Genomic DNA, 26215 nt, shown 5'->3' with positions numbered 1-26215 from the left:
AAAGAAAGGTGGGGAAATTTTAAAGGATGGATCTTCTCTACACCTAGAGATAGGGTGTAAATCCTTACATCTGACTACTTTTCTATGTCAATTGCCTCTCCCTACCCCCAAATACAAGAAGGATGATTCCTATCACAGAGAATCCAGTGGCAGGTTGTGAGTGGGAAGCAGAGCAGGCTTCCAGTACTTACCCATCAGCATACGGCCTGTGGTGGAAACAGAGCCGTTTTCTTCTGGGACCATCTGACTGCAACTCAGGGAGAAAGGACCTCCCTTGGACCAGCATTCTTCATTACAAAGGCTCATCTCAAATCTGTGGGGAGTAACCTCCTGACTGAAGCTGTTGGGATGGGTTTTTTTTCTCCTCTCTCCAATGACACCATTTAGGATCACTGCAATAGGGTGGCTTGATCAAATTTCCTGTGTCATCCTTTAGCCATTTGGTCTTTCACATGTCCAGAAGGAGATTTCTCATCACTACCCTTCAGCACTTGAAGGAGGTCTACAAGAAAGATGGGGACAAACATTTTACTGGGCCTATTGTGAAGGAGTAATGGTTTTAAGCAGGAAGAGGGTCCATTTATATTGAATACAAGGAAGAAGCTCTTTTTACAATTAGGGTGGTAAAACACTGGAATGGGTTGGCCACAGAGGTGGTGGGTGCCCCATCCCTGGAAACATCGAAGGTCAGGTTGGATGGGTCACTACATGACTTGATCCAGTCGAAGATGTCCCTTTAAGGGGCCCTTCCAACTCAAACAATTCCACCAGTCTGTGATTCTATGATTTCCTGTGCCACATCCTTTTTCACCTGGCAATTTGTGTTTTCATTAATGTCACTACATTTCAGGGAAATTGTATTTTTATATAAACATTAGTGTCTCAGTTTGCTAATATATTTCATGCAATAGTAAGTGCAATTCATTCCCTTGGTATGATAACGCACACATCTAAAAAGCTTTTTAAATGAATAAGTAAATTAGCATATGTGCTATGCTGAAATGGTTAACAAATAACCATAATGCTGCTGTGTCTACTTTGCATTTGCATTTCACTTGTGTCTTAATGGCACTGCCTTTTTAAACTTGTTTTCATGTAAATTTTGACTTTAGTCCCTTAATTGGAGGAACTGCTCTTTAGGACTCACTGGTGCTGATAGAACAAGTTCATCACTTCACATACTTGAATCGCAGCATATCAGTTAAAACACCTCAGGATGACACTTGTTCCTTTTGCAGTTGTGTTGTTGACTGCTCTTCTGATGGTTGTTCTCTATAGCACAAGTCTTTCCTGCTGCCTAGACAGTCTTCCACATTTTTGAGCATTTGATTATTTCTTTCCAAATTTATTACTTTGCACTTGTCTTTATTGAAATTCCTCTTATTGACTTTGGGCCATTTTTCCAATTTATCAAGACAATTTTGAGTTTGACTGCTTGTAAGTGCTTCCAGCATGGTGTCACCTAGAAGCTCTGTAAAGTGACTTCTCCATTCCATTATCTTAGTAGTCATTAATGAAAATATTGAATAGAACCGGACTTAGGACAGACCTCTCCAAGACCTCACTTTATATTTCACCTCAGTTTTGACAGGAAAGCATTTATCTGTCCTTAAAGTAGGATATTTTGATCCGTAGTAAGAAAGAATGGGTCAGCAGAAAATATGAGCTTAAAGATTTGGTAGCTGTTAAGAGATTCCCAAATTCCAGAATAGAATAGCAGCATGTGGGATAGAAATTAAATGCTCACTATTTTTTGCAACAAATATATCTTTTACATGATTTAAGAAGGTTTATTCTTCAATAGTACATGAAAAGCTTTATCATTGCAGTGTTCTTGGTCAGAAAGATATAAAGTAGGATTTAAAAGTTTGAAGACCTTGCTGGCTGCAAGGATATGGAAAATAAAAATTGATTCAACACCACCCCTATTAAAGAATGTGTAGTCATATTTATATTTTGTATTTCAGAATATGCACAGCACAATGCATCTACACAGGTACACCAATATGTATTTTTAGTACATATAGAATATATAAAGTTGAAAATTTGCATAATGTATCTTGAAATTAAAAAAAATAAATTATCCAGTGAAAGAAATCCCTGGTTACACAGCAGGAAATGGGAATAATCACGAGTTCCCATACTCAAATATTTCTTGACAGGGCAAGGAATGTAAAGAGTTTAAGCATATTTTTTGATAACTATGAAGAGAGGATCATTCTAATATCCAGTTTATATATTACTCTATGGATTATTATAGAGTTTAATATCTTTTTTAGCAATTTTTAATCATACTTTAAAAGTGCAATAATATTTCCTCTACTGCTATGTTGTAGACAAGTATATATTATTCTCATTTCTTAAATGGAGAAATAAAGAAGAGTTTAAATTATTTGTCTCTGATTGTATACTGAACTAGCTTTAGAAGTTTGGGCTGAATTATTTAAAATTGACTTCAAACTGGTTCTTATACCCATACTGAACAAGTAGGTGCTGTCTAAGGGGCAGCTTATTTTTTTGTCTTTCTTTCACACGTGTAGCCACATACACGCTCATGCTTAGTTCTTTCCTCCAGGAACTTACCTAACACACATGCTCTCAACTTCTTCTTGCCTCTTGAGACAGGTACTACTCACAGAAAAAGGTCCTTGAATTCTTTCCGTCAATAGTGAATATGTGCAAGAGATTGGTTAAGATAAAAGGGTTTTTCAACAAAATCAGACTTGTCTTTAACAAGGCAAGATACTTGTCGAAGCAGAGAATCTACCCAATTTCTTTAATAGAACCCTAAAATTGTAACACTGGGTTGTTTTTCCTTTTTTTCTTTTCCTGCTAGGTTTTGATAGTTTGCTGCATTTTAGGCAAATTCCAATCTATCAGTAGTAACAACATTCAACTCTTTGTCAGGATTACAAAAGCAGGAGCACAGGGGCTTAATTTTAAGCCCCATTAAAATTACTTTGCTGATTAACTCTATGATACTACACAGATTTTTTTCCAGTTGAAAGAAGTGGCAAAAAACCCCCTTCATGTTGTAAAATGGAAAAACTAATATTTGTAGTGAATTATTTTAATTGTATAATTTATCTGTACGACTTTATATTTAAAATAACAGGATTGTTATATGCCATCATCTTAACAGTTTGTTAGCAATATTTTCATGCATTTTTCCTTACTTCAGCAAAGGTAGTCTTTGTTTTATGTTGCTATCTAAGCTATTTGAGTAACAGAATTTTGTTACTTTAAATGTCCTTTCACATGTTCCTGTAATCCATTGTTGCATTTAAAATTCTCTTAGGTATACGGCATAAAATTAATCAATTATTTGATTTACACAGCTATGCTTCCTTTTTTTTGTACAATAGTCCTCTATAAAGCCACTCATCCAACCTTGAAACATAAGCCAAAAAAACCCCTCCAACTTCTACAACAAATTTATGTGCAAAATTGTCGAATTAACCATTTGTGATATCAACAACTGATTTTTATGTAAACCATTTCCTTTAAGCTCATGTCCAGAAGAATATTTTATAGGCTGATTCTGCCCCCTTTCACACTTGGTTTAAAAATGATACAGCTACAAAAAAATCTAATTAGAGTGCCCTATAGTTATATGAATTCCAGCATTTGAGCATTCTGTGTATCAAGACTTATCAAGAGCTTTTTTTTCCTTTTTGATTGTGGTCTTTTTGCATTCTGTTGTAGTAACTCTATATGAAGTAGTATTACTTGATCTAGTGAGTAATATTTTCTTTTTCCTCTAAATTGTCTTTTTGCGTTCTATTCAGCAGAAGGATTGAATACTTGTCTTCGTATCAACTGTTAGATCTGCTTGATCAAAATAAACACAAAACATTGTCTTTAACACTGTAACTCTCCTAGAAATTTTCCAGTCCTTCTACCAGTGTGGGATTTGGCCATCAGTGTTTGTGTTTCTCCTAAAGAAAGCAGATTTAGTTGTCAGTTCTGATGATGAGTAACTTCTAGGTTTTCTATTATTTGTTTTGCTGGGATTACAGTTTTCTCAGTTCTGCTATTCTATCTGAAACTAAGTTTTAGTGTATGTCCCGGTTTGAGACCAACTCGGAGGAACGTCCAAATTTGAATGTCCTCTGATAGAAGGCAGGTCACAGCCACCCTCCCCCACCAGGTTCGGGAAGAAATTCCTCGGAGGAAAGTGAAGGAAAAAAACCCTATTTATTTAACAGACACACAGGAAAAGAATAATAATGCTAAGTAATAAAACCTCTCGCTGTGGAGAGAAACTTGGGAAGATTTTAGAGTCCTTTCTTTGGGGGTGGTCTCTCTCTCTCCTCTTCAGAGCTGGGTTGGCAAAGGCACCCCTCCAGGCCTACGGTGTAGGGCCTCCTGGTGTGTTCTGGTATTGTTGAACAGTCCAGAAGAGAAGAAGAAGAAGAAACCAAAGTCCCAGGGGAAAAAAACCAACTCTCTTGCCTCAGCTTGCAGACTAGCTGAAAAGCAAAGGGGTTTAACTCTCTGTCTCTCTGCTAAGAGCTGAGAAAAGCAGGAAGGTGCTGGTCTCCGCTCTTGCCGCCGCAGAAGCACGCAGAGATAGAGTGACCTTGGAGCACAAACTGCTTTGAAAAGTTCGTCTGGCTTTTCTTCTTTCTCTCGCACCCAGTTTTAAAGGCACAGAAAGGCACAGGAATCACGTCCAGGCATAGAGCTGCGATACGGGATACCCATCATAAAGTCACCCCAAGACCGTGTATTATTGCTAATTTTGTCTGTCACCCAGCAAGAAGGGGACATCTCTCATCATGACCATCATTGCTGGAGTTTTCTCTTCTGGTTCATGGGTTATTATTTTAATTTCTTTAAGTTGTTCTGAAAGCTGCATATTTGTGCTAATTTCTTCTGAATCCAGAGTCTGAAACTGCACCCCGAGCACTGGATGCCTTTGTGATAACCATACAACTTCTTGAAACAAAGTCTCTAGAATAAGATATGGAGGACAAGATCCAAGATGCTCTCTGCTGTAGTTCAAGACTGCACCTAATAAATATCTGTGTGGTAGACGATTGAATACTGTAGAATAGCCATCAATAGCCTGCATTCCCTTAAAGAAAGCTATTAACACTGTAGGCTAGAAACTCCAGTTAATATATTTCTACCACTTAAAAAGCTATGAAAAATGGTGGGTTTCTGTGTTTGTATATCAATAAACATTTCTTGTTAAATGAAAAATAAAATGCTATTTCCTATATCCTAGTTATCCTAGTTTCTTATCCAAGAACATGCAATAATTGCTGTAGCTCTTTTGTTAGAAAACATTCAAAACTAAATAGATATTTCCTTTGAAATGTTATTGTCTTCTAAATATACAGACAGGCCCCTGCTTGCAGTGTTTAATCCAGAGGCCAGTGACATAATAGAAAAACTGATTTGAATTAAGCTCATCACTCCAAATAATTGTTTTAGTCATAGGATTAGAAACATGAGAGCAGCTTTCATTTAAGTGTTGGCATAATGCTTTCACGCTGAGTTAAATATTTGTGTGAAAGTAATTAAATAATGACTTAAATCACTTATATCCCTGTTTTGAAACAGTTCAAGATTGAATCTCTGTAAAAATTGAAAGTTTATGCTAACAGAATGAATACAGTTACTAAAGATGCTTTTGCTGTTTTGTTTTTCCAGTTCTGGAAGGCTATTTGAATGTAAAAGAAAGGGTCTAGGTAAAATCCTAATAATTTGAAATGAAATTTTTTATTAATGTCTTTATACTGAAAAAAAAAAAAGGAGCATGTGCATTACACAGATTCACTTATGCTCCACTCCATCAGATTCTGTAGAAAAAATTGCGAAGTCTCTGCAAAATTCTTGCATCTTATTGTATTGAATTATTATCTCTTGTATCTGTTGTATTGATGGTTTCAGCACTGCATTTTCCAGAACTTCTATCACAGTACTGGGAAAAAAAAAGTGCTACTATACAGGTTCTCCCTTTCCCTTGAATATGGAGTATTTTGAACAATACATCATGCAAAGGAAATCTTCTTCTATGTTTTCTGTTTTTAAATATGTTGTCAGTGATACCTTAACATGAAGTGTACTGGCCACAGATAAAATTATAGAAATGACAGGGAAAGGGTAGAATGTAGAGAATGGAGATAACTACCCAAAATTGTCTGAATATGAATCCTAGTAAGTAAATAGACTTTGTGGTACAAGATGTACAAAAGTTCAATTTGGAACAAAATGAAATTCTTTTATTCTTCCAAGTTCAGCCCACATATAATTAAAATTTCCCAAGGACTATCACCTGCAGGAAATTTCATTCAAACAGTGAAAAATTTGGCATAGAACTTATCTTCTGACAGTTTCAAATGTAGACATTTCTCTAAGTTTAGGGGATCACTCTTCACAACCTTGGTTCTGTCAAATACAAGCATGTATTTATTTACAATTTCTCCTCAGACTTCGCCATAGCCTACACAAATTTGAAGGCACACAGTTATCTCTTCACCCCAAAACTACCAATAGTGTTTGTTTGTATGTGGTAGAGCAAACACACAGAATTTTTATACTTTTTTCCTAACTGGTGTAACTCCTCTTTCCCTTTAAATGAATATAAAATTGAGGTAAATAACTGCTTAAATGTTCACAAAAAGTAATGGGACATGGTGCTTTGTGGATAAACTGAGATGGAATAAAATATGTAATAGTTGAGCCTTTATTGCCTTAGGAGATGTAGCTCATCTTTGTTTCCCATTTACCCCTTCCCCAAAGTGGGATACCTTCTAGAAAGAATAAATTTCAGCTTGCACAGTGTTCGAAATACTATACACTAGGTGAAGTATAAATATGTAGGAGTGGCTTAATTGCTGCAAGGTGTTCAACCTTTCAGGCTATCAAAATGCCCGTTGTAGAATATGGTGAGGTTTGGATGGTTTTACAGCATATTAAATACAAACTCATATTTTAAGATGTATGCCAGGGCCAGCATTAGACCCTCCTGTCTTCAAAGGCTGTGTCAAAGTTCTCATTAACTGATAGTGGATGATTAGGGAATAACATAGGAGACTCAGAGTCAACTCCCCTATGCCATCTATATGTTCCCCATCACCATGCTGTCCTCAGCTAATTTTGCATGTGAGATGAGGTCAATGTATGTATGAAGTAACAGCTGAAACTTTGAAATTCTGGTGTCTTTTGTTGGTTCGTGTCACAACCTGAGTGTTATTTAAACATCTATTTTTTCACGTTTAATACCGGGTAATACTCTAGGGGCCTCTATAAAACAGCTAATGTTCCCTTTGGCATCGAAATCCACTTACCTTAACTGACTTCTGTTATACTTCAACCTGATCCTCAGAGTCGCAATGGTAATATTCATTTTAATGTCCCAATAGACTCTTAGTATTCATCAAATATTTGATTTACATTTCTAATAAGGCTTATGGAATGCAGAGACATGAAACCCATACTCTGCCATGATTCTAACTACTGTCTCTTTCATTAACACTGCGAATTATTTCTCCAAAATAATTAAAATCTGTAATTGAATATACTAGAATAATTTTGGAAAATTAGTTTAATTATTCTAGTGCTTCTATTTGGAAAGATCACATAATTTATAATGAGAGAATAGGCAAATACGAATTTACTCTCACAGAGTCTCCTTTTGTTTATACTTACCTTTAAAGAAAACATATATACTTGAAATGCTTGCTAAGCAATTCAATGTAGATGCTTTGTAATCCAGAATTCTACTGGAAAAGAAATCAGTCTCAGAATTATTTCAACTTAATAGGCATGTTTTTCCCTTCAGGAATTTGGACTTTTTTCTCTATGCATCCTGTAACATAAAAACTATTCATTACCTGGGCTGACTGTTGCATATAATAGCAGCCTCCCAGTACCAGAAGGGAGCCTATGAGAAAGATGGAGAGCCTATTTGCAAGGGCAAGATGTGACAGGACAAAGGGGAATGGTTTTAAACTGAGAGTAGGTTTAGATTGGATATTAGTAAGAAATTATTTGCTGAGTGGGTGGGGAGGCACTGGCACAGGTTGTCCAGAGCTGTGGATGCCCTAGCCCTGGAAGCGTTCAAGGCCAGGCTGAGTGGGGCTCTGAGCAGCCTGGTCTAGGGAAAGGTGTCCCTGCCCGTGGCAGGGTTTGGAAAAAGATGATCTTTATGGTCCCTTCCAACCCAAATCACTCGGTGAATCTGTGATTTGTATTCAGTAAAACTGAATACAAAAATGAAGCATATATTCTAGATGAATAATTACTTATACACCAGAAACCACTACCTTACGTACACAAAAACCAGAGTGCAACTGCAGTAACTAGGGGATGAATTGGAAAGGTTAAAAATTCCTGGCATATCCACACTTAACCAATACACTGCTGTTGTATAGGCAACAGCAAACCCTTGTTAGGGTTCATCAGTGGCTGCTTGGGCAAGAAATTAAGGAAGTTTGTGGTTCATCAGAGGCATGACCACAAGCTCTGAAAACTGGCCATAAACATGTGGACAGTGCTTTCCAGCTGCTGCCACAACGTACTGAGCTGTGGGACTGAATGACGTTTTGACCATTATAAACATAAGGAAGAGAACAGAAAAAAAATGCTAAAAGAAGACCTGAACTAGAAAATTTGTAGGAAAGAGAACTGGATTGAAGGATTCCTGGTTGCTCAGATTTCCTACAGTCCCAGGAATCCCAGTAAGTTCTTTGCCAAGATGCCAGAAGTTTTGTGGCTAGGGACCTGATCCCAGCAATGGTTATATCTAAATTCTCTGAGTTATTGGACTGATGTGGTGTGGGTAAGCACAGGGCAGCCTCTCATCCATAACCAGCGGTGATTGCTGGGTTTTTTTCAGTATGGGTTATAGCAGTAGTTCGGACTTGCAAAGTTTTGAAAGTCTTGTGTGTGTTACTTTAGGGGCTGCTCTTGTTGTGTGATGGAATTTAGTTTGTAGCACTGCAAAGTTAGCACTGCTAAGTTAGCAGTGGTTAGCTCTTCAAGCAGGACAATACCACCATGTCAGCACACATGTGGAACCTGGACTAATTAGACTTGCTTGGAGAAATGGCTAATTAGTCCAGATTTAACACGAATCTCATCATGTTTCTGGAAGCTGAGCTGGTAATGCTGCATGATATATGTCAGCCTACTAATTCATTCAGAGGTCTCTGTGGGCTCTCTAAGCAGACTGAGTCATCAGCTACGCCCTCAGTTGGCTCTCTTTTTGGGAGACCTTATGGCACAGAAGCTCTTAGGCTTTCGCCAGCTTTAACCTCAAAGGACTGACAAAGGTGTCCAACGCATTTTCCTTATTCTAATTTTTTTCCATACCCAGTCTGCCAAGTTTTCTGTTCTTTAGTTCATGTCAGAGGCTTGTTTGCTCATCCAGGCTCCTTAGTTTTTTGTTCTTCTCCATCTTACTGGCTCTGGCAGGTGGATCTTCAGTGTCAGAGTCCTCTTTCCGGTCCTGGCAGAGCCCCAGGCTCTGTGCAGGGTGCAGGGGACATTATTCATTACTGCTCCCACGTTTCACACCCTGGAGCAATGCTGAGGGCTGCTGAACCACTCAGCTGCCACGGGTGTCCTTTACAGCACCCTTTACCAACCATGCTTTGGCAAAAGTGGGAACAGATCTTTTTGTCTAAAGGAAATTATTTCCTGCAGCAGTGATACAAGAAGAAAGGGATAGAATCTGTTTGATTCCACCTAATTTCAGTCTGTTTCAAATCAACGGCTGGTATTTTGTCACCTAGCCGTGCTTAGTTTCATATTTGTCTCCTGCAAACTGCATGAAAATGTCGCAGAGTGCATCTCAGGAAGAACAAATAAAAGCCATGTGAGGGGAAGATGGAGTGCATGGCAGGGGAAGAATAGTAGACTATTTCCCTGTATTTGTCCCTCCAAGCAAACAATGTTAAGTGGTTGAATTGCTTAGTAAATGTTATTCTTTTCATCTGGTCTTAATCCATACATTTTACCAAAGTGAATAGTGACTATTAATAATAAGTGAGATTTTAATAGGTATTATAAAAATAATGTACCATGTAAAGATTGCTTTAATCCAAAAGAACTATTACAACAGCTGTGTATAATTACTTTTTTCTGAAATACTAGAGTTTGGACAGCTGGGGCTTCATGTGTACATGGGGGGCAGAAAATAGCTTTTATTGTTGTCCTATTATTTCAAAAAAGGAGATTATTGAGTAACCTGAGAACTCTTGGAGCTGTTTAGTGCTTTCCCTGTTCATGCCAGAGAGAATCACACATTTACTGCTAATGAGCAGAATGCAGCTTTATGACTTTGTCTGAATATTTTCCCTGAGATGACTTCCTTTACCACTAAAATCATTGGCAGGGCCCCTCCTGTTAGTTTTAATGAGGAAGAATTGGACCTTTAATAAGCATCATGGTCACGTAAGCTTGGGGTTTGTTTTTTTAGCATCGTGCTTTTTAAGTGTTTTTAGTTACTGCCTGCAGTGTATACAGCTGTGAACTTGGATAATAAATAAGGATTATTTCTATGAAGAAACCTTTGGCAGCAATTTTTGCTTTGCTGAGGTAAGCTGTTAGTCATCTGCCACCAAAGGGTAATCAGCTAGATTTTAAATATTGCTGTGTCTTTCTACTTTTACTGTATTTTTGATTAGTCAATAAGTACATGTTCAGTTTTTTTCCAAAGCCCAGCAATCAGTGTAGATGCAAGATGCATTGCCGAAAAGGAACAAACCAGCACCAGCTAATTGTAAAGCTTTTGCTTGTTCTAAGAGAAGGTCGAGCTCACTTGGAAATTAGTGGAAGGTGGTAAAGCTTCATTTTAAAAACATCACAGCCAAAAAGTGGTGTTGACAGGTGGTAAAGTGCATTCTCGAGACTGAATAAGCTTATTCACTGATGGCAAAAGTGAAGCCAGAGAAACTGCACTCCCTGATATGAAGGGTGAATTTGAGCTTGGGCACCCTGCAGGCAAATACATTTCAGATTCAAGAGCCTAAATTTAGGCTTTTAAACCCATGTTTTGGAACATGGCAGAGTTTTGAAAGAGCTTAGTATGGAGTCAAGGAGAATGTCTTGTGTAATAAAATAAATACAGAGATAAGAGAGGAATCATAGTTTTCTATTTTTGTTTTTTTATGAAATAATTCAGATCTGAACGCCCTTGCCAGCCTAACTCTCCCTCCTGAATCCCCAAACAAAAAGTGCTGTAAAAATCTAAGAAGTTGTAACAAAATGTACTGTGTAATGGAACTTTTTGGCATATTGAGTAAATAAAAATGCCAATGGCCCGACATAGTTAGGAACCAATAGATATATCCCGGCTTCCAGGTAGAGGGTAAGGAAATTAGCTGTTTGGGTCCTTACTTACCCCACAAAAAAGAGAGTTATTAGTTGCATTACAGGCAAAATGGGTGTGAGCTGTATTCAGTCATTGGATATATTGCAACAATACACCAAATAAAAAGTTGTGATTCAGCCATATCTAAAGAAACTCTGCTGATAAATAAAGAACATGGTGTATCAGCAGGTGTTTTTCAGCATCTCTGCTATTTTTTGCCTCTGATATGGATGCAGAGAAGGATGTGTGCATTATGCATCTGCATAATGACTTCTGGTTCAAATTTGGTTTGAATAAACCCCTACTTGGTATTTTTGCTTGTAAAGCCTTTAGGTGATAGCAAAGGATTGGGTTGCATAAAATTTCTTCACCTCAATAAAGCAGTCCTTGCTCTAAAAGACTTCATTCCTTGGAGTAATCAAGATCTTGTTTGTTATCATGTAGCAAAGCCTTTCTCTTTTCCAGCCATCTCAGTAACAAGGAATTTTCAGTTAGAAGGTAAATAGATAACATAAAAACTGCTGTTACACAAAATAATCAGATTTGACTGTACATTTCTAAAAGATATGGAACTGTGAGCATTTTCAAGCCCATTGATAAAGCTGTCAAGAGAAACTGCTTGAATATTCCACTTCCCAGGTGTCATCCAGGTTTGTAATGTAGGAATGCCATGATTTTCCGCTGCTGTATCTTCAACGGTGCATTGGCATGTATGTCCTACAACATGCCAAAGGACAGAATTGAAGGTTTCAATCATCACAAGTTTTTCTTTATGCCTCATTTTGTGCTTTTTTTTTTTTTTTTAGACTATGCCAGTTTTTAGGAGAAAGCAGTCCTTCAGCTTTTTTGGGCTATATTCAGTCACTGGCTATATTTCAACGATACAGCGAATGGATTGTGCAAACTGAGCACAGAAGACAAATTTATTAAGATTGTGCACTACATTGTTCATTCTACATGTCCCCATTTGTTCCTTATCTTTGGGATGTAGTAGTGCCTTAGAGAACTCTGCTGGTAAATGGTAGGTCAAACTGAATTTTAGAACTTTCACAAAAAAAAAGTAAAGTAAAATCCTAAAATTAAGAGGCATTGCAGAAAATCAAGCAACATGAGTAATTGTGACACATGGCAATAGTCTCAGGAAAACTGTAGCACCTACAAAGCTGGAAAATGTGTTGCAGCCAGCCAGTGCTGAGCTGCCATGGATGGCAGAAGAACACACAAGTGGATTAGTTTGCAGTCAGGTCTGGGAAGCAGGGCACAAAAACAGAACTGTGGAGCCTTGGGAATTATGCCCAGCTCTGCCACGGTCTTACTGGGCAACCTGAATAGTTGTTTCCTATTTTTCTTTCTTTCTAACACTCTGACTACTCCTGTCCTGATGTTATAACATGGATGTTGAGGGGAAATCAGGGTTTTGACTGTAAATCCCCCTGGGCAGAGCACCATCCTGTGTGCCTGTACAATGCCTGGCACAACAGAGCTAGTGTCCCTGGGGGGGACTGAAGGCATTACTGTAATAAAAGTATCAATATTTTAATCATCTGCCTTATTCCATCCCTTATCTCATGGTTGTTTAGAGTAATTTGGACATTTGTTTCCTTTGCACATTTAAAGTGGTCCCAGGGAGACTTCAGTGGATTGAGGTTCAGGGATCATGTGGACCTGATTATTCAAATTCCCTGCACCTGTGGGGGTTTCTTTTGATATTGCAAGTTTCAAACTGAATGCTTGCTAAATACAATGAATTTAAAATATGGAAAAATGAATTAAATGAAAACATTAGAACTGCATCTAAGTTTGTAATCAGCACTATGTGGGGGATGGAAATGAATGTGGAACCCAGCTGAACAGTGTGTTGGCATAAGAACTCTTGACTTACAGCTGTTCCTTTGTTCTTTTTTGTTGGTTTTACAGCATTTTTTTCCAGAAAACCTTACTTTGCATGAAAGACAAATTCATATGAGAAGATTGTTTAGCTTTGTGCATCATAATTTAAACAGAGTGAATTGAAATCTGTTAAAGTTGCACAGGATTCTGATGGAGTGGGCAGTTTAGGCTAATAGGTGATTTCTGTCCAAAATTAAAAACTAGTATTTTCTGAAATGTAAGAATCAGCTTAGACAGAAATATTCTCATTGTCTAGTAAGGCTAACAGGTCTTCAAAAACAGAATTACTGAGATAAAAGAATAAAATAAAAATCCATTACAAAATCTGTGCATAGACATTGCCTGTAAATAGCTTTTCTAGACCTTGTGAAAGAACGAGACAGATGGGTGAGAGTGAAGGGCTCTGTCTGGTGAGCATTCCCACTCTGCTGCAGGTAATTCTGAGGTCCTCATTCAGGCTTGGTTTCAACTGTTAATTTTTCCACAGAGTAACTCATGAGGAAGACCACCAACCACTTCTCTCGTGAGAGCACTTTTCTTGTGAGAGAGAATAATTCTCTTGGTTGGAAGGAACCCCAGGATGTCTCTGGTTCCACCTCCTGCTGAATAAAGGCTGAACTGTGAGGTCACATCAGGTTGCTCTGCATTTAATTCAGTATGATCCTGAAAACCTGAAGGGATGGGAGATCCACAGCCTTCCTGGGCAGGTTCTTCCCCTCCTTGACTGCCTTCATGGACAAGTTTTCCTTTTGCAAAGTTAATATGTTTTGTTTGTGTTGTGTGGTTTTTTTGTTTGTTTGTTTTCCTCTGTGTGTGTGTTTGTTGTTCTTTGGTTTTCATGTGTGTGTGTTTGTTGTTGTTTGGTTGGTTGGTTGATTGGTTGCTTTTTTGGATTTTTGAGTTTTTCTTTTGCCCGGAACATGGAATTGCAAGTAAGGGACGAGGAAGAAGAGGCATTTGTTTTCTGGTCCATACTGTAACCATTGTTATTATGCATTTCATGCTAAATAGTCACTGCATAAAGTACATGAACAGAAACACAACCCAGGATTCTTGCCACTCACATGAGCATCCTGTTTACTGCATTAAAAAGTCATATCATGGTGCTGGATTTTGTTTTTTTTCCACAGGTTCCTCTAATGAAACTTGAATACATTTTGCTGAGGTTGTCCAGCTTAAACAGGAAAGGTGTCATATCCTGTATAGCCAGGTGTTGAGAGATCTATTCAAACAGATGGACCTTGAGCCTCCTCCCTCGGAGGTGGTTTAACCAATGCTTTAGCATCAGTGCTTTGATCACTTTCATGTTCCAGAACAGTGAGCACTTTCACTAACCCCTCTCCTGGACACCGGTGAAAGTGCCCTGTTCGTAGATACTGTCAGCTCCCCACTCACTGAACAGCCACTGGCTGCATCACCACAAGGCAGCTTTATTCCCTGCCTGGACTGTGATTGAGTTCAGCTATAAATACTTAAGTCAGCCTTCATTACTTTTAATGGCAATGGTGTTAGGTGAACAGTAGAAGAGTTTTTCCCACTAACATCTGCCTCCAGGTTCTCCAATTCACAAGGAAATTAGAAAACATAATAACAAAAATTTATCTGATTTCTCAGGTTATCATTTTTCTTTTTTCCTTCCCACCCTTTTTGATTGCATCTCCTTTTGTTGCAGAGATTGTAGCATGCAAGAGGCAGAACTGTTCAGGCTGAGGGGTTATCTCATGGTTCAGGTGGCCAAATGCCACTGTGAGGGACTGAGCACCACTCCTGCCTTCACCACCATGTTCTTAACGAGATCATCTGCAGATTTCTTCAACCAGAGTTTTCACTAATTTTTTTACAGAAATTTCCTGTTTATGGACATGCTAAAAGCTCATGTGTAAAGTACAAGTGAATAGGGGCTGTATTTTAAATGTGTGCACTGCTGCATGAATTACAGCTTAGTTGTATCAAAGCAGGCACCCAAATTACTGAATATTTAGCAAAGAGGCCTTCATCTCTCTGTTCTTCAATTATATGATTTCTTAGAGGTGTTGGGAGGATAGATTAATTATAGTGAGAGCTGAGAGCACCACAAAAAAAAAAAAGCTGAGAAAACCACAAAAAAGCCTATGGAGAAATTGGTAATTTTGTATTCCGTGCAGGGTTTTGATGATGTGTGCTAAATAAGGTCTGGAATCAAACATAGAATGATGAAGATAAAAAGAAAAACTGAATATCTCCCCATTCAGTTAAGTGTCCATTTTATGCACTGAATCTTGTAAGGGGGGGAAAAAATGCAACATTCATTCTCATATTTTATAACTTTTGAGTTCTTGAATCTGCAAATTTAATATTTGAGTAGCATGAGATTAAAGAAAATGCACACCAGAAAAGGCACAAAAGAGTGCTCTTCCATGAGGACATCTCCCAGGTTTCATTTAAGCTAGATATAAGAGTTTCTGCAAATTTTTATGTACAAAGAGCTTTGGTTATTGTTGTTACTGCCGGAAATGAAGCTGCTTGTTATCAGTAAACTTCCCAGCAGCTCCTAGCCAAGAGGCTCCCACGTTTCCTTGTCCAGCAACACGGTGCCGTGCACAGCAAGTACGCCTGGGGGTTGCAAATGAACTTGGAGGAGATCTCATGCTCCTGAGATGACATGATGGCGCTGCCTTTGTGTGAAATGGAATTGAAGGGTGGGATTCAGATACATGGGAGCTTAATTTTTAAGCTTTGTGATTAGAGGTGGAGTCTTTACTGCCCTCACCTGTACTCCTAACTATTTAAGTCTCCTCTGTGAATCTCAGTCCTCTCTGGAATCAGAAGGCAAAGGAAGCCTCAGTTTTTAATTTCTGCCTGTCAGTCACTCGAGCAGAATTGATGACCCATCGCAGGGATTACTAAAGCTACACAGGCAGGAACCCATTTGACAGGTAAAGGATAACTCCCTTTTTCTTGGGTACCTTCGTGGCTGTAATTAACATTTCTGTTTTGTTCTAATTATAGTTTTTGTATCTTAGCCATTATGCAAATGGTGTTGTTCAGTAGTATGTGAGATTGCATTCATTATCACTGGTGAATTAAACCTTTATTAAAGAAAAATTCCCCCAGGCCTCATTCTGAAGTTAAGTAATTATTCATTTGGTTTTATCCTGGCAATTAGCTTATATACTGTAGCACTCATGACTGGGTTTCTATACCTCCCCAGATGAGATTAACCCGCCATAGTAAATAAATGCATAACAGTGCCCAACACGTTGTTTCAAGTGCACTGTTATAGAGGAAAAATAAACCCCAAAACCTCAAAAAAGCCCAACTCAAAAAAGATTCATTGTTCAGTAGAAGAACTCTTGAGCTCCCAGCAGACTGTGCAGGCAGAAAGAGATTGTGCTGGACAGTTGGGGCTCTGTGGAGCAACAGTAATAACAAACGAGTTTATGAAGCCCTCCAACAGAGCAGTTAATTCTTTCTTCAATTGCAATGACTTCCTCGGTCAATATGCTTCATATCTGAGATATGCACAGTGCTCAGCCACACTCACAGAGTAAATCAAGCCTTTGGAGAGCCTCCAGACATAAATTTCCTGGGTGATGTAGTCTAGCTCTCAGTCATGAGCAGGGAAAAAATGTCAAGGAAAACCTTATTTGCCCTCCCCTACATACTCGTAGTTTGTGAATGCCTCACAAACACTGTTGGACTCAGCAATACTTCCTTGAGGAAAGATGAGGTTTTATGCCTATTTTTCTACTGGAACATGGAGGCATGGGAAAATTAGAGATTTACCTTGCCACACAAGAAATTGTCAATAGAAACAGATTCTGACTGCGGTTTCCTCGTGGCCTAATCAGATGTTTAACAGTGTTAACAGGTTTTTTTCTCTCATATCTCTTTTAGCACATATTCAGTTTACAAATCTCTCACAAAATGCAACAAACGCATTTGAAGTCTCTTTTCACCGATGCAATTCATCTTCTACTTCTCTATGGAGAGGGGAACCATTGTCCTACCTTTAATTACAGCTACAGTTTTCAGAAGTATTTTTAAATGGAAACAACTTAAAGGCATTAAAAGAATCAATCAAGCATCCTTGATTCCATACAAGACTTCACTGACACCTCATATATAATCATTGCAGAAGGTGAAACCTAACGTGCTACCACAGCCAAAACATTAATCAACTACCTGAGAGTTTTGCCTCAAGAAGTAATTTAGGATTTGACCTTGAATTTGGGTAGCTAGTATATATGAAATGCAGGCATTACCTCCACTGCGTTGTGAACCCAGGAAATTTGCAAAGATAGGAAAAAATTAGTATACATTGATTTTTGATAAGCATCATTTAATCTCTTGTATATTCTGGCAGTATCTACCATATACCCACAGGATCTAGGAACAACCTTAAACATCTCCACTTTCAATTCCAAATGCAAGCTGCATGTCATTAACCTTGCCTCAATATCAAACATGTGAAGCACAGCAGAAATAAAATAAATAAATGAAAAATAATTTTGAAAGCTGCCACATAATTTTCCCATTGGGAAAAAGTACTGAGAGAAAGAAAAGGGGAAACAAAATGCTTGTCCTGTCCTCTAATGCATGTCATGGAAGTATTTGACTTCAGATTCTCAGAGGTTATCTGCCTCACCTGCACTGCTATCAATGGAAGTTGCATACCTAAATATATTTGAGTTTCTGGGCTTCAGTTCCATGCAGCTGAAGGTAGAATGAAAGTCTGAATAGAATTCAAGGTCATTAGTAAATCTTAATAAATCAGGTACTGTATGTGGACTTACAGATCACATAACCCAACACAATACTGCTAGCAGTGGGTGTTATCCCACCTCACAGGATAATAAAGAGGTTGCTTGATTAATATTCATAAGGTGTTTTAAAATAATAAAGTGATCTATAAGTGACAAATATTATTGCACTGTACTGTATCTCATCACTCCAGCCAGTCTGAGCTGTGTCCCGCAAGCCTCCCACACGGAAGTCCTTCTCCTTGGAATGTGCTTTTCAGCCTCTGCATCCATTGAGGGCTCGGTGGCAGCATGGTACAATGATCAGGGACGTTCCAATTCCAGACTTGCTCCTAAGCACTCTGTGGAGTAGCAATTACATCACTATGGAGAGAAAGCTCTCATCAATAAAAAGAAAATTGCAGATGTGACCTGTTGTTCAGTGCGATAGTGTTAACTGCTGTTCAGGAGCAAAGGGAGGAGTAAACGGGTTTCAGCTGAAAAATCATCCTGTCACATTGCATTAGGAAGGTTTCCACGTTTAATCATGTGTCAGGTATTTTGCAGCAAAGCTTTGCTGCTTACCAGAAAATCTATTTTTATTTCCCCAACAGCAAAGGAAGTCAGGCTTGGGCTTTATCCGTCCTGCATTATTAGAAATCATGCTCGCAAGGTAATGAAAATCATGAGGAACAAATTCTTTTTTCATTGATATCTATTCAGGTGAAAAGCTGCTGTTGGGGTGCCAATAGATAATGCATGTCCATCAGGACATCCACAGCAGTTGTGCAAGAAAGAACATGGTATCCTCCATATCTAAATTAGCCACAATAAGACAGACCTAGCAAACATGGCCACTCAGAGAAAGTGGAAAACAAAAGACAGGAAGAGAACTAAACCTCCAGAATTTTCCGCTACTCTGACTCTTTTCTGTTGACTCTTAAAGTCCCTTGAATGAGGGACCTAAACCTGCTTTCTTGATTGAAGAGAAGAATTAGGAAGAAAAGTGTCACATGTGACATTCACCTACCCTTCGATGGGGCATCAGACCAGCTGAGGAAGGCACTGCACTGTTAGGCAGAACTTCCCAATATACTGATTCTGTTTCCAGACACTTTTGCCTTCATTAGCTACTGTACATGCTTCTACTATATAGATTTAGTTTTACAATCTTATTTAGTTAGAAAGGCTGATTATTTTTCTCTTTTGCATGGGGAAAAAAGCACTCCTGTTTATTCTTTCGAAAGTCACTTTCTTATTGAAATGCTGAATTTCCGTTATCATAACTGTACTCAGTGTAAACAGGAAACATTTGCACATTAAATCAGGCTATCATATAAAAGCAGAAGGTATTTCAGTGGGAGAATTTTGGAGATAGTACTAGGAAATTGTGATAGGAATGAGGGGGCTTTGGTTTGAGAAGTTTATTGCTTCTGGTAGACACCCCAACAGTGAAGCCTGCGCAAAATACTTGAAATCATTATTATAAGGGAAGAACTGCAAAAACTATATCCAGCTGGAGAGAAAAGAAGTTCTAAAGATGTTCAAAAGTTGCTGATTTCATTTATTGGTGAGCAGCATATTTCTCTTAGAGGACTTTGTGTGTTTAAGTGTTCAAATAGATCAGCCTTGCATTAAAGCGATGTCTAATGAAGTTGGAAAATGGTGCAGCTCCAGACCGTTCTCTGCTCTGCATCACTGTCTTCCCTGGTGATCATAACAACATATACAATAATAGCAACAGTCTTTAATTTTAAATTAGCAGAAAAAAATTCTTGCCAAAAGGAGATAATGTTGATTTTCTGTTGGGCTTCAAGTCCTTGAAGTGGCAAAATGTGAAATGATTATTACAGAGGTTGATTAAGAAAACAGGTCTTGCTTTACAGGGACAGGTCCCCAGTGCTGTTGCATTAATGAAATCTGATCATCTTGAGGAAAACTCCCAGATTTTCCAGCAAGAAGGTGCTAAAAATATATTTATTAATGGTCTTTAGAAATTGTTAACTTCACATTTTATATGCCATTACCTCATTCACATCTCAGTCACACCAACTCTCTGAACTGTTAAGAAAATAAATGTTAGCCCATTAGTTATTTTCACAATTCTCTGTACTTCTAGGTAAGGATTTCCTAAAATTTCAAATTCAGGAGTCTTTTCATCTGCAATATATAGCAGTTTTTAAAAGAAAAATTAGTAAAACTAACAATTTCAAGAGTATTCCAGAGTTTACCTAGATAGAAAATTTCAGGACTCCAAGTTCATTTGGGTTTTAGAACCCTTTCAGGAAGATGGTCCTTATCCGTAGTAATCTTGAAATGTTTTGTTGGCCACTATAAGTCAGGGTTCTTTATTCTGCAGGATAGCAATCTGCTAGGAACATTTAAGGCATAATTGATAACAGTCAAATATTCCTTTGAAATTTCCTTTGCAAATAGAGTAAAAGTCAGGATACACTCAGATTCTGCTGTTAAAACTCTAGAGAGGTGTTGGCTTCTCTGGGCACCATTATAATATGCTTTAGAAAACCTGCAAGTTTGTTTCACCTCCATTTTGGCTCTGTCTCTTACGTTTCTGGGTGAACATCCATGCCTTTACTCCCACTGCAAATGTGAAGAGAGTAAAGTTTTAGTAAATTATCAAGAGTAATTTTTATAAAATTTGAAAGGTGCTTCAGATTTCTGCTGACATCTGAGAGCTAATCTGGCAGTAGAGATCTCAACATGCTGTGCATATGAGCAGAAGGGCCTGTTTGTACTCCTGCCTGGTACCTGTTCTTTTCCAGATTTCCTTAAAAGGAACTGGGCAGAAATGTTCCCATTCTTATATCTTACTGAAGCACATTTGAATTCCATTGTAGTAATGACCAAATTAAGCTTTTCCATATTGACACTGGGAATGAATTTCCTGAAGAAACAGAGATAAAAATAGTTTCAAATCTGCACAAGCTTTTCCCTACCCTAAGAACAGTCAGGTGAAATAAGACCTCAGAAAGTTCAGAACCAGGAACACCAAACCAGCAAATTACTTTTCTACAGTGCCAGTGTATAGCAATGTTAAAATATTTTTTAGAAGATTTTTGTTACATTATTTCAGGAGGTTGCAGGGTCAAAAATAGAATTTTCAGCAGGTTGGAATATCAAGGAGTATTTTAAAAATCCCTTTGACATATTAGTGTTTTTATTGCACACAGCACGATAATGGCTTGCTGCCAGTCAGACACATTCTGCTTGCTTTATTTACACATTGAGGTCAATGAAATTCTGAAGTAGGATTACTCATTTGTGCCTAACAAATTTAGATTTGCCGGTGAAATGACCTCTGGTTGTCAGCAGGATTGTCTTAAACCAAAGATCCTGAGTCTGTGCTACCCGAGTTACAGGGGTTATGAGTACAATGGTGATGAAAACATCTTTGGTAGATCTTCAAACACTTCCATTCGTTTAAAGAGTATGGGTTATTATGAAAAAATGATATTGTAACACTGGTACTGCCTACAGCATGTAAGGTTGTTGATGAGATTTTAGTGTTCTTCTATCCATTTCTTGAACCCTAGCTTGTGGTTATGAGTGGTCAAGCATCTTGCATTGCCTGACTGTGGCTCCAAGCTCCAAGCTCTGAGTGACTTCAGATCCTTTCATGATTCTTGTCTGCTTGTCTTTTCAACCTGTGTTTCAAGATTAGTCAACACACAGTAGGAAACACGAATTTTAGATCACTTTGGTAGTTCCCAGTCTTGGGTTTGGTAGTTCCCTAACATGTGGGTTAGATGTTAGAAACCCAAGAGAACCCAGTGTATTTATTTTCTGCATACCATAAAGGTTTTCTTTTCACTGTTTACCCATGCAAGGTAAATTGCTTCCCTTTCAGAGATGGGTTAAAATAAAATGTATATTATCATGAAAGAGAGAAATTACTTAATGTAATTCTATATCTACAGTCTTTGTCATACTCAGAGGCTTGCTATTTACCCATCCAATTGTATAACCAATTGTTCCCATGATCCTCGGCGTTTAAGAATAATGTTTCCATGGTAATCTTAGATTCTGTAAGTGCTTATCATTCTCTAAATGGGTGGCTTTAAATAAATAAGTTATCAGTTATCTAGTAGCCAGAATACTCTTTATTGGCTTAAAAACCTGAAATATACCTCTGTTGTAAAAAGAGACCAGTTTGTTCAGCCATAATAAGTTCACAATCTGCAGAATCATGACCCTACTGACAGTGTTAACAAAAGCTTGCTCCTTAATTATCTGCCTTGCATTCAGCTGCTGTTTCCCTCCTAAACTCAATTATAATTCTAATAGCAGCTGTGCTGCCATTGTTTGTTGCAATTCATTTTAAGGGACTTTGATTGGATGTCATTGGTCTTTTTGACTAAATGTGCAAGGTTCAAAGTATCCACTGCCACTAATAGCCCTCATCTTATCTCAAGATTATACTAATTATTTACATAATTATATATTATACATTATAGAGCTATTATGTATTATTTCTAAATAATAGTTCTCCATCAAAGATGTTGAACAAAAGAATATATATATAGTTTTATTGTCCTTACACATATTTCAGTGTTGATGGAGATATGCTTATGATTACTATCTGTTTCTGTGTTAGCCAACAGTTGAAGTACCCTTCCAGTGCACTGCAAATTTATTAGAGCATTCAGGAGTCTCTACAGCTTTCAATTTTGACTCCTCATTTATTATTTCTTCTGTACATCTATGTCAATGCAGTTGATGTGATAAGCAATTACTTTTACAGGAACAAAAATGTCCTCATATGTCCTTCAAGTTTTGAGGTCTTATTATATGATAAATCTGAGTTTGATGCAGTAATTGCAACAGCTAGTAGAACTACACTTCATAATTGCCACTTACGTAATTGTAAAAAGCCAACACATGTCTAGTGTAATATAAGAGTTTATATGATGGAATATTTTAGCTCATTTATACAAAACGAGACAAAAATAAATTAAGAAATTGCTGCAGGTCTTGGATTTTGGATTGGATTCCATGTGTAGAGCTAGATCTATTAACTTGATATCACTACTACAAATACAACTTTATTTCAGGATAACTCATATATGTCAAGGAAAATAAAGTAGTAAAAAAATGAAAAGTTGGTTATCTTAAGAACAGCCTGTTTAAATACAGAACAGAATTTACTTGGTGTTTATAGATGAAATGAAGTGACTTGAAGTGACAGTTTTCTTCTGATGACTCTGGAATCCTGAAGCTGGGTTTGAGCACATCTACCAGAAAGTCAAGACCATGAATTCTGCCTTCTTATCACAGAATATGATCAAGGTCACCTACATTTATGTGGGGCAGCAAATGGCTCGTTGCCTGCTAAAAACTCCAGTCTGTCAGTGCATTAAATCATGAGGGCACTTTTGTTTGTATGTTCTTTGATATCTAATATTTGAAATGCCACCAAAAAAACCCCACCAACAAGTCTGCAAAGCATTAAAAGAACCCTGTTGCAGTTTGAAGGGCAAGTGATCGGCAGTTTGCACATCAGCTGCACTACATATGCAAATTGGCCTCTATGTATATACACAGAGTAATGGTCTTCAGTTGCACAATCATGTATATCTTTGTGACAAATTGCTGCCCCATCCAGTACAAGAGGTTCATAGTTTGCAGTGAAAGAGATTGCAGCCAGGACTCCTTCATTTTGCTGCAGAAGCTGGAAGGTATGCAGCAAATGATGATGAGAGTTGCTGGGAGAGAATGGTTACTCAGTTAGAGTACTAAAAAATTGCCCACAGCAGCTCCACAGAGTTTCTTTTTGCTGATAGTTCATTTATGTAAAAGTGTTTGCAGAGGTATTCAGTATTTTTGGATGCCTGACTTGGGATCATGATGACTGATATACAGAAATGCTGAGGAGTCAGAGCTACAACTGATACTTAGATTTCTGCTGCATCTTGAAACTTGTGTTTCAGGCATATAAAATATTAGTAGAATTCCAAACACACTGAAGATGAGATCCAAGATGTCAGAGAGCTGGAACCCACAATTCATTGATGCCCTCATCCTTAATCTTTTTTGGTCAGATTTTAAAATGTACTTATTTGCATGGCTAGTGATGGGCATAGTGTCATGGAAGAAACTACAAAAGCACCCCTGTGCCATAAATGAAGTGTTTTAGCACTTTTGGGAAAACTATCAGGCTCCTTCATGCATTTTTTGGTACTTATTTAACTGTAAAAAATCTGATCCTCAATGCCTTAGCTCCCAAGCAGTAAAATGGTAGTAATAAAACCTATTCCTCCCAGAGGCTTTCACAAAGGTAAATTTTTTAATGTTTCTGAACATCTGATATTTTTGTGATGAGTCCCGTAAAGAAGGAGGAAATTGCTAATTCTGTCTTCAGCTCAGAGCATGAGTACTGTATGGTAATCAACCCTAGGAAAACACTGATAAAAGAGAAAAAAATCCTGAATAACTGCTCGTGAGGTGAATACCATCAGTTTGGTGCAGTGAAGGAGACAGGACTGTGAAATTAAGGACTGTCTCATAATGCACATGCAAAAGGAGTCCTAATGCTTGAGCAGTACTTGACTTGGAACCTAAGTATCAACATGAGAACACAGTTCTACGTGTAGTATTCTACAAAGTTTTGGTTGACAGTTGTTTGGGAAAATACATATATCTAACTTACAGCTCTGCCACCTGTTATTAATAGAGTTTTCCTAAACCAGAGGGAATACAAGCTTTATTGAACCCCAGGCTCTCATATGTCTATATTAGGGGAGTGATTAATACACTCTTTCTTTTTTCAGAGTTGGCTACCAAATACTTACAATTGAAATCTTCTGGAAAACAAATATGAATCTCGTTAATGAGACAAGGCTGCCATGTTGATGAAAATAAATGTAAAGTTTATTCTACCAGAGTTTCAGAAGCAGAATCCATTTAGAGGAGTATGGTATATCTGTTCCTACTATCTCATTGTATGAAATATGAAAATGTATTTCAGTTGCACATTGCATTTCGCACGCAATGCAAACTTTAATCATGGTTTAAGATTTAAAGAGTAATTTTCATAAGAAAAAAAATCCACCTTTTCAGTGTGAAATCTGTGTTCCCTACCTTTTCTTTTTAAACTATGTTCTTGGTAACTCTTCGTATCTGGAGTTCTGGTCTGAAGTTGTAAAATTCTGTGGGTTTCCTTAGATTTCTGTTCCAATGCTGTCAGGAATTTATTTTCTTTTTGCGGAGTCCTTCATCCTATGAATGTATTTCTAAATACCTACAGAGGGCATCAGTATGTGGGATTCAGGGTCATTTTAGTGTTATTTCTCCTGCTTCATTGCCCAGTGGATGAGGAAGGGCTAGCAGTTGTACTGTGCTGCCCCATTTTGAAGCAAAAGCTCTGAAAGGTCCTAGTTTTGCCCCACAAATGAACATTTAAAAGTAATTTAAAATTAGATGAAGAATCTGTTTGATTCCACATATTGTTTACATTTTTACTTGAAAAACTGAAGGAAAAGAAACAGAGGGGAGCAAAATAAAACCCCAGGGAACACCTTTAATGTCACTTTTGCGATTTCAGCCTAACCTGCATCTGTTTTTCTTGCAAGTTTTTCAAATTAGTTTGGATCCCTCTTACATTCCTGTTTACATTTCTTTTTAATATATCTTTCTGACTCAATATTTTTTCCTCCTATTTACAAATTAAATGCAAAATGGCATGTGGTGTGAGGTGCCAGATGTGGGTTGCTTTCCTGCCTCTGAAGAAAATAGCACAGAATAAGTGCAAGCATTGGGGAAAAAGGGCAACACCTTGTATGTGATTGGAATCAGAGTTCAGTTCCTAACAGCAAGGGCATAATATTTTAAGAAAAAATAAAATCTGGGATGAGAATGATTATAAAATTTTAAAAAGTGAGCAACAGTGGATTATTTTTTTTTCTAATACAAGACTGTAGAGTTTTCAAAACAGATGCAGCACTAATGGTAAGAAAATCAATCATGCATTCCTGTGGTTTTTATATTATTGGTCTTTCTAATCAGCTCTAACCATTCTAATTGACTATTTTATATGATATTAAAAATATTATTTATTATTATTATTATTATTATTAAGCATATATATCTCTGCACTTCTTTAGGTATTCTCATTGAATGCAGGATGGCTAACAGAAGTGAAGTCTTCAAAAACAGTTATGGCAACTAAAAGGTTTCTGAATAACAGTAAGAAGTAATGTGAGTAAAACATGCTGCTGTGACTTTTATAGTCAGGCGATATAGACCTGGTTCCAGGAGT

The sequence above is a fragment of the Corvus moneduloides genome, chromosome 5 (genome assembly GCF_009650955.1).
Source record: "Corvus moneduloides isolate bCorMon1 chromosome 5, bCorMon1.pri, whole genome shotgun sequence".
In the NCBI taxonomy this organism is placed as follows: Eukaryota; Metazoa; Chordata; class Aves; order Passeriformes; family Corvidae; genus Corvus; species Corvus moneduloides.
This window is presented reverse-complemented; position numbering follows the sequence as displayed.